General features: G+C 37.5%; 1 long non-coding RNA gene across 1 annotated transcript; it reads right to left on the reverse strand.

Moving 5' to 3' along the window:
- Positions 1-3,956: 3,956 nt before the first annotated feature.
- Positions 3,957-5,437, reverse strand: LOC138910988 (uncharacterized). Its single transcript, XR_011416246.1, has 2 exons — positions 5,302-5,437; positions 3,957-4,359 (listed from the first exon to the last, which is right to left on the reverse strand). It is a non-coding gene; the product is annotated as an uncharacterized lncRNA (long non-coding RNA).
- Between the last annotated feature and the right edge of the window lie 4,179 nt (positions 5,438-9,616).

Genomic DNA, 9,616 nt, shown 5'->3' on the forward strand with positions numbered 1-9,616 from the left:
CTCAGGCCATCATTTTTATGTGCTACATGCATTTTTTGTGTATAAAAGAAAATTACATCGACTAGAGGGGTCGTCAAGTAGTATATTTAAGTTATCTGAAACTTTTATTTATTGAATAAAGTTACACTAAAATATATAATACAATATCTAAGACAAAGAACTAAGTGTAAATGCTGTAGGGGCTTGGTAACAGAAAGAAGTACGGGCAAGGCATCGGCCTTTGAGGCATCTTTTCGAATAGGCAAATGCATTTACACATGTTGCTTAGTCACATAAAATGTGACTAGGTAGCGCGTTTGGGATATTCTTTGTGGTGCTCCACGTTCCCGGTAACATTGAGCGTGCATTTAATGGCTGATCAATGGGATTTTTATAATGAGCCTGTGGTGGACTCCATAAAATTAATGCGACTCCGCCATTTTCTTTTATCTTGAGTTAAATAAGCCGAACCGAAGTCAAACCCAAACCCAAACCCGAACTGAAAGCCAAATCGAAACGAAATACAGAAATGAAAAGAAATCTGATATCATTCAACGTCCGTTAAAAAGGGAACCCGCGTCTTTTATGTGCGACCCGCCTATATTGTGAAGCAGATTTTACCATTTTGAATACAGTTTTTGTATTTTCTGGGCTCTTTTTCTTCGCGCGTCCATCGCCAGGTCCCATTCGCAGCCCCAGCCACAGCCACAGCCACATTCACAGCCGCAGTCCCAGTCGCAGTCCCAGCCTCTGACCACCAAAAGGTTGATGGCCTTTGTTGTTGGACTTTTTAACAAGTTTTATGGGTTGTCATGTGTCAAATGGAAATGGGAATTTATGTGTTTGTAATTGAACGCATGCCGCGAGCTGTGCAGTCCAGAGGACGGCAACAAATCTCGAATTCGAGTACTGAAGAACTGTGGACTGTGGAAGCGTCCATTACCCAGCCGATGCCAGCACGTTACGCGGCCATCTTGGAGCCTCGAACATGATCCGCATCATGATGGTGCTGCATCCACCATATTTACATAAATTATACCCTCCTTGAGTAACTTGCCATGCCATCAGAAAGTCTACCTGGCATGACTGTTGCCGGCAATGTGAGCATCTCCGACAAAGAAAGAGCATATTTTTATTAATCCTTAAATATTCCAGTATTGTTTTAGCTGTCTGTGCGAATACTAAATATTACAAAATTGTTTTTAACCATATTTGATCCTCTACCATACAGAAGCTCTTCATTTTGTATCCCCAATAGCATTAAAAACTTTAATCTCCGCAGTTGCGCACTTTGGAAAATCCATACATACATTAATATTGATATATATACATTTTATTTGTATAAATATATATATTTACACAAGCGGGTTTTGCACGGCCCTGGTCGTGGACCTGAAACCTCTGTGGGTCTGCTTGATGACTACAAATGTGTCTATCGATTTTTATGCTTGCTAAAAAGAGAGTGAAAGTATAACATATATCGATCACAGATTTAAAGCTTGTTAATTGGTCCGCTATAAATCTGCTAGCGTTCTTTGAATATCGAACTAAAAAGTTTCGATAATTCGCATTCCTGCCAACAACTTAGGAACATTAATTAGAGTTGTCTATTGATTTGTAGAATTCAGAAAAGTATTGTGCTCTTCCGCCTGATTATGCAAATCAAAAATGTAGTTGACAAGCCTCGCAACGTTATAATACTTAGTTAAGCGATAGTCTACACTGATTTCATGACTTATTGGTGGCTTTCTGAAATTAGCTATTAAATGAACTTTATGTCTCAATTAGTTGAAACCTTCATTCATAAATTGTGCAAGCGCAGGGCTGGAGTTAGCTATTTACATTTAAGTTTCATTCAAGTTCCACAATGATTCAATCCGGATATTCAACCCTAGAAGTGTAATAGAAGGGTGGAAACTGACAAATGGGTGTCTTTTGCCATTCACCCGTTGTGCACAAAGAAAGAAGCGCCAGATCCAATGGGAGCCGTAGCAAGCTCTGCTTTAGTGACAATGACGAGCTTGAGTACTAGAGACGACAACTTCTCTTCTTTCGATAGTAAAAATTGTAATAGGCAATTTAAAGAAATAATAAATGGCTGCCGTGATTTTAAAACCCGTTTCGTATTATTCGCTCTCTCGCTCGCCCTATCATTTTCATCTATATTTATATACAGAATTTTACTACTGCCCAGCCTCACAGTGAAACAGAATATATTTATTAGATTCTATAGGTTTCTGAATATACAAGATACACATGTATATGCACCTACACATATAAAGTCATCCGCTTCTGTCAAAGCTTTTATCGAGATCGTTGCACGGGGCGTATTCTCAATGGCTAATAGCAAATGAGAGATACCACTACCATCGCATTTTGTTGGTATCCTGTTGCCTGTGAGCCGCCGCCTTCCGTGCTTCCGCATCGTTCGCAGCAGTCGCTTAATTTCATTTGCCGTCATTGTTGCCAGCCTCAATTTTTACGCTGATGAAGCCGATGGAGCTGTGCATCATTTTAATGGCCCTGTGGCAAAAATGTGGACGACGGAAATTACATTTTTCGGCTACATTAAAATGGGGCGCAGACAGCTGATGTCAAATGCATCGCATTATTTTAGGAACTTTTCTTGTATGTATGACACACAAAGCAAGCGAAAAAACAACTAAGATTGTTGTAATCGCGTGTAATCGACTGCACAATACTCTGCTTAAAATGATTGATGCCTTTAATTTGGATCTTTAAAGGTGTCTGCTTAACAAATTTTTAAACGTTTGAAGTGAAATAGCGGCAGATATTCATTTTCGGAGACGAATAACAAACTTTTAATACACGAGTTTCGGAGAACGCAAAATCGAAAAACGTTTTGGCGAACGAACAGTGAGGCTGACGATGCAAAGCCGATATACTCTGCTTTTCGTTCGTTAACAGAGTATAGAAACAAATTATAATAAAATCTTTCAGTTTTATGGGACTTTTTGAAAAATGTCATTTACATACGTTATTTTATGTTGTTACGCATAAGAAATAACGTCGCAAACGCAAATAACAAATATTTTAAAATAGCTGTCCCAAATATAATCATGTTTTCGATACGCATATATGTTTTGGGATTTGAGTAATTGAGATTCTTAGTCCTGTCCGTTTTAAAAAATAAAATCTTAAAAATAGGTGAATGTTTTTTCCCTTGTCGGCATTTGGCTTACGGCTTTGCCCAATTTGAGAGAATGTTGTAGAATTTTTGCCATACGAAAATTCATTCTTCGACCGATTCTTGCTAAAAAGCTTTTTGAGATAGCAGTTCAATCTTAATTAATGAGACTAATAAATGCAAGGGCTTGTCAAGATATCATAAGAACTTAACTTCCGACCTAACCTTTCTTAGGCAGCTTCCTGATTAAGTGGTCTGATCCGACATACGAGCCTGAAACAGAAAGAGAGATCTATGCAAAGACTGTAGCTTAAAAACGGAGAGACTAGGTTGCATATTTACTCGGCCTTTGATACTGATCAAGAATATATATAATTGATGCCAGTAACAGAGTTTTGCACAAAACTGTTATAACCTTTTTCCCCATTTTGAATGGATTACATTTTTGAGAAATACGAATTTCATTTTCAATATATACGATATAAATTCTGGTTTTTTTTTTTAATTTTTATAAATGCAATTTGATGATCATCTATATAAAATGATCTTTAAACCCAAATTCCTTGGAACCTACTTCTACGGGCATCTCTTGACTTCATTAATTTGCTTGTTTGGCAAGTAGAACCGATCTTATTCGATTTATATATCAAAAGCAGGCAAATAGCAGGCATGGATAAACAGCGGTCAGTGATCCAACTCATTCTAGGAAATTTAATTTCCAACGCCAGAAAGTTTCGTGACTACGCCGAAGGCGAACCATATAATGGTTTGTGGTTGCGCTCCATCTGAAGCGTAAAGTGAATGCAGAAAAGCTTGCAGCCGCTTAGAGGCTTTAAGAGATTTTAAATGCGTCCAATAATACGCAGATGTCCTTGCCTTCTCGATGGTTGCGCGGTGGGTTAGAAAATTTACCAGCTTAATTGTGCCCTTTCAAAAATACGGTAGACCAAGCCCAACTTGTGTGTGTGTTTCTGTATCTGGGTGCGCACATAAATAAACACAAATGGCAAGCGAAGAATATGAGAGCCAAGCCTTGCGGCCGCTGCCAGCGCTGGCAGAGCTCATAAATTGCGCCTGTCACTGTCTTAATGGGGCGGCTGTCCTAAATTTATGCCACAATCAGCAGCCAGCAGCGAGCAGCTAGCTGCGTCCAATCCCTGGTATCTGGCCGCAATAGCACGTCAGAAGTCCGCAACTCGCCCCTTCTGGGTGTCCTGCGGCAAGCAGCTCGACTAAAAGAAAAACAACGATTATTTTGAGTCGTAAAATGTTCTGTGCCTGCTCCTTGGACGGCACGAAATTGGAATGCGAAAATGTGTGGGACAATTTCCTAAATGTATGCCATTCGATTAGCAGCCGTTGCCGTCGTCGTCGCCGCCTTTTGGATATTGAAACACGAAACAGTAGCAACCTCTTTTCCGATACTCTTCAGTTGCAGTTACAGTTGCCAGCCCCTAGTGCGCCATTGCGACCAGAGAAGCGGGCAAATGGGCAAAAATATCCGTTCAAGATGGCCGACTCGAGGGTTGCTGTGCGGCATTTTTGTTTGCTCGCCAAAAAATATCAAAATAATTGGAAACGACATTTCACTAAATTGCAAAATATTTTCAAGCTCACTGAATCGAATCGTAAATTATTGGCTCGTAATTCAATTCCGCTGAATCAAATCATGAAATAACTACAACAATAAACACGGACAACAATTTCCAATTAAACTTTTCATTTCTGAATGGGCTTGACTCGCAATCTCATTCAAATTCAAAATATGGTATATGAGACATTATTAAATAACTAAATTAAATTATCCAAGGATAATTATATACTTGGCTACCATTAGAAAAATTGGAACCGTATTCCGCCAAATTACCAAAATTTCAGATGGGATTCCCAAAATCCCCAAGTTCGTATTCATTGAGTTTTTATGTAGGAACACGAAAATAAGTTTAAAGCTAATCAGCCAAGACTTGATCCGCATTTTCCACTGAGGAAGCAAATATATTTTCAAAACTATTTATAGAGATTATATATTATTAAATAATATATATATGTATTATACAATAAACTATTTCCTCTTAATATTTAAGAAATGTTACCCTTTGAGAAAATTCTATCTTCCTAGCTCTTACGTTTTTTACCAATTAGTCAATCTGAGAGCCTGTAAAATGCCGCCTTACCTCTGCGCTGAATGGAACCTCATTCAAATTCGAATTTTCCATTTTGTATGGTGAGCGACAGTGCGGGCCTTTCGGAGACAGGGCTGCAGCTGGAGGCCCGAGGTTGTCGCTCGCAGGAAATCACGAGCGAGCAGCGAGTTGGACGAGAGCGAAGCGAACCGACCGAAAGCCAAGAGATTTCAACTCGCAAAGTGGTGATTTCGAATTTGGCTTACACACACCAAGCCACTGGCTGTTAGTGTTTGCGTATGTGCATAGGTGTGTGCGAGTGAGTTTGTAAGTGTGTGTGTATACCTCTTTAATGTTGTTGTTCTGGTTTTGGCGCTTGGCGTTTTTTACGGTGCGCCGCCCGAGTATTTACCACTTTACAATGGAGTTTTAGTACCCGCGAGTCGTCATTGTCGTCGTCATCATCGCCGCATAAAGTCGAAATTAAAACCGCGGTGTGTCAGCCATAAACCGTAGAGTCAACCGAATCTTAACTCGATATTATCAGCGCCAATCACAGTTAAGCCATTTTCAATAAGTTAATTGTTTGAGTAATCCATACAGAGCATTAAGCAAGCAAATCGTTAATAGTACCGAGTTATCGGTCGGTTATTATCTCATACACTTGAACCTTACGACTATAGAGCAGTGCTTTGTGTGTGTTCAATAAGAAACTCATATAAAATGAAGAAGCTCCGTTGGAGGTGCAAATAAGTCAGACGATAAATGGTCCAATTGGAGCAAACGAATCTTCTTTGCATTGCCAGAATAAAGTTATGTTAAAGGTATGTGTAAAATGTAAGATGTGTTTTTATCAATAAAAAAAATAACAAGGGAATAAAAATCAGTTGATAATCAAATACTTCTACTTAAACAAAAACAGTTTATCTTTAAATAAGTAACGTATTATGGTTCAAATAAAGTTAAATGTTAGACTGGTACAAATGCTTCATTGAAAGGCAATTATCGAAAGTTGTTTGTGAATATCCAATTGTCAAAAGTTTTAAAACAAAATAAAACTGGATAACAATATTGTAAAATATGAAAATATTCAAATAAAATTTAAACTAAACTCTTCTTTATCAAAAATTTGATTCCCTTCGAGCTATGAAACGTCTCTTTTTTGTCCAACTAATCCGATTTAATATTCGGTTACTGTAAAAACAAATTCGGGGTTTGATATGGCTGCGACCAGATCCGAAGTACAGCTTTAATTTTAAACTCTATTTTCTTATGTTTGTTGTCTGATTGTCTCCTATTTTTTGGTATCAAACATTTATATTATATGCAGAGAGTTCTCGAATCGAGAAATATTCTTTAGTCGACTCGATACTCGATGCAAGTATCTAACTTTTCAAGCTGTTCTAAGAACAATTTGATATTTGTGTTGTAGTTAGTTCATATTCAACAGCTAAATCTTAAATTGGCCTGATTAGAAGATTTTATTTACATTTTGCTTAAAATTCAATGTACATTGAAAAAATTTCTTTATATCACTTAAATTTTGGTCGATTTTTTCTACTGAAACTCTACAATCAATTGATGATATTCGGCGTCAATATGTTCATTATTTGTTTTAGCTTTTGTTTTTCACATAGTTTTCAATATAACCTTGCATTAAAATCTTGTCAAATGTCAATGTGTCACGCTTAGAAGGAGACACATCCAATCCGACAAAGCATATATTCTTGAGAAGCATCAATAGCCATGTCGGTATGTCTGTTTACAATAGCTCCTCGTATTATCTTGATTTAGTTGTGGTCGATTGATTATTTAAAAATGCAGGTGTTCAAATGCTAAAAACATGCTTTCTTCATTTATTATTTCCCCTTATTCACTTAACTTTTAAATTTATAGACTGTTTTGAATTGATATTCCAGTAGCCGGTCAAACAATTACTTAGATGGAATGGAATATTTGGGTAACGAAGAGCCATTTTCAAAGTCAATCGATCGGGAAGATTTGACTTAAAATTGAAATTTTACTGGTGCTTGAAATTGCATTTATACTTTTTAGTGTTATACTTTTTAGTCATTATCATAAAACTTCAAAGTAAATGCCTTTTCAAAGCTTTTATTGGGCAAAACACACAATTAAGTTTTTAATTTAATGAGCCGCCCTAGATATTAAATTAAAATATTTTAGAATGGTGGAATTATTTTTCAGTTTTGAAAAAATATATATATTATATTTTCGTTTCTTATTAAGCTAGGCATATTCAACCAATATAGTTGTTGGAAGAACAAAATAATTGTTTATTATTTTGAATTTTTCTTAATCATGTAAAACTTTAGTAGTTTTACTCAATTCAATAAAATAACACTCACACTTTTGAATTAAATCAACAGCAGTTAAGGATGATATTTTGCAAGTTCAATTGAATTTCGGATCGACTGTGCTTTTTATACCCTGAACCCATTAAAAATGGTATAAGGGTATACTGTATACTTTATCCCATAAAGTATATATATTCTTGATCAGCATAATCGATAACTTACTCCGTTTTCAAGCAATCGATAAAAATAGATATCGATATCCTGTTTTTTGGGCAATTTTGGTAAATAATAAGAGCTAGAGTCCCCAAACTTGACATATAGCTTCTAAAATAGAATATATATATGCATTTGATGTTGGAAGAAGAGGGTTCAGGGTATCCCCTAGTCGGGAGCTCCCGACTAATACCTCTCACTTGTTTCTAATTATTGTCATAAATATAGGACTCATTCAAAAAGAATATATGCACTAATAATCTCAAGCTGCATTCAGATGAATGTTGGGTATTTAGTCTTAGTCTATGGTCGAATCGCTTAAATAGACGGACGGACAATGATATGTACATCGACTCATTTCGTAGTCCTAATTAAACATAAATATATTCTGTCTCATTCAGAATAACTTTTTACTACAATTGTGTGTCCGTTTAAGAAGCATGAGCAGAAAATTCGTAAAGGTCGAATGCCTATTTATTTGAAAAGTTATGTGAAAGGTATTTAAGCCGAGGGTTACCTTCCCAATTCCCAGTCGATCTAATTAATTCCAATCCAATTGGTGAAGGGTTTCTCAAATATTTCTAGAGTCCTGAGCTATACGAGTGATGATAGCAATTACAATTTTAATTGCACTGGCGTTTAATTAATTACGATAATAAGCGACTGTTGTTGCTACTGCTGCTAATTAGGGAAGAAAAACTGTGTTTGGCTAATTACAAATGGCCCAATTGGCTCCTATGGCAGGCATTTTGGCTGTTGTCGATCTGTGTGCCACCATTTACGACTATCTCAATAAAATTAATGCATAACTACAGCAATAACACAATAAAATTATGAAGCTATGGGCCAACGTCAAGGAGAGACAAAACAGCCGTCGGGCAACGGCAATAAATATTTACAGCCAAGCAAACACTTGCTCAAATTAAGTACTCGTTAAATGGAAATTGAATAGCGAGCGAGCGCTAACCGGCCAAAGAGGGCCAAAAAGCGTACAAATTGATAAAAAGAGAAATTGATCAATAAAGATTGACAGCGAGTATCTCTGCTTTGCTGCAAGCTTCTTGAAATACATTTACAGGGTATCCGAAAGTTTTAAAATTGGCGTGGATATAATGCAAACTGATTCGCAATTGTTCACCCAATGTTTGGCGGAGTGTTTGGCAATCAAACCAAAAGTATTAAATGCTTAAAGCCACATGCAGCAGCTGTGGCTGCCTTTTACGATTGGAAAACTCTCCGTTCGGGGTACGGACCCGGATCCGGACCCGGACCCGGCTCAAATCCAGATGCGAAAGTACCGCTCTGCTTGGCAGAGAAGGCATTTCGTATGATTAACTTTCGGATTTTGTAAATAATAATGGTTTTGATGTGGAATGTGGATGCGGGATGCGGCTGGGCTCGTGTTTGTGTTGGTATGCTCTTGCTTTTGCAAATGGCGTCTTTCACCCTTGGGCCCCACTTGCAAAGGAATTAATGTCGTAAAATACTCAAATACAATACGGGTTTCTCCGGTTGGGGACTGTGGACTGAGGCTTCCGCCCTGCTTGTGCTTCCGTGGAGTCGAGCCCGCCAGAAGGGAAGCTCGTAAAAAGGGGGAAATATCCATTAAGCTTGCAACCCCCGAAAATGGCGGTAACAATAACAACGGCTACAATGCGTGTGGGGCGAGACAAAATCTGCATTAGCATGCTACGGAAATTAAGTTGCCCATCAGCAGACACACGTAGGTATTATATATGTGTGCTAACATACTTACATGGTTACACACAAACATTAATTTCTGTTATTTATGAATTACACGACACTCACAAACATACGAAAATTAAGCCTGCGTGGGC

Source organism: Drosophila virilis, chromosome 2, assembly GCF_030788295.1.
Source record: "Drosophila virilis strain 15010-1051.87 chromosome 2, Dvir_AGI_RSII-ME, whole genome shotgun sequence".
NCBI classification, from domain to species: Eukaryota; Metazoa; Arthropoda; class Insecta; order Diptera; family Drosophilidae; genus Drosophila; species Drosophila virilis.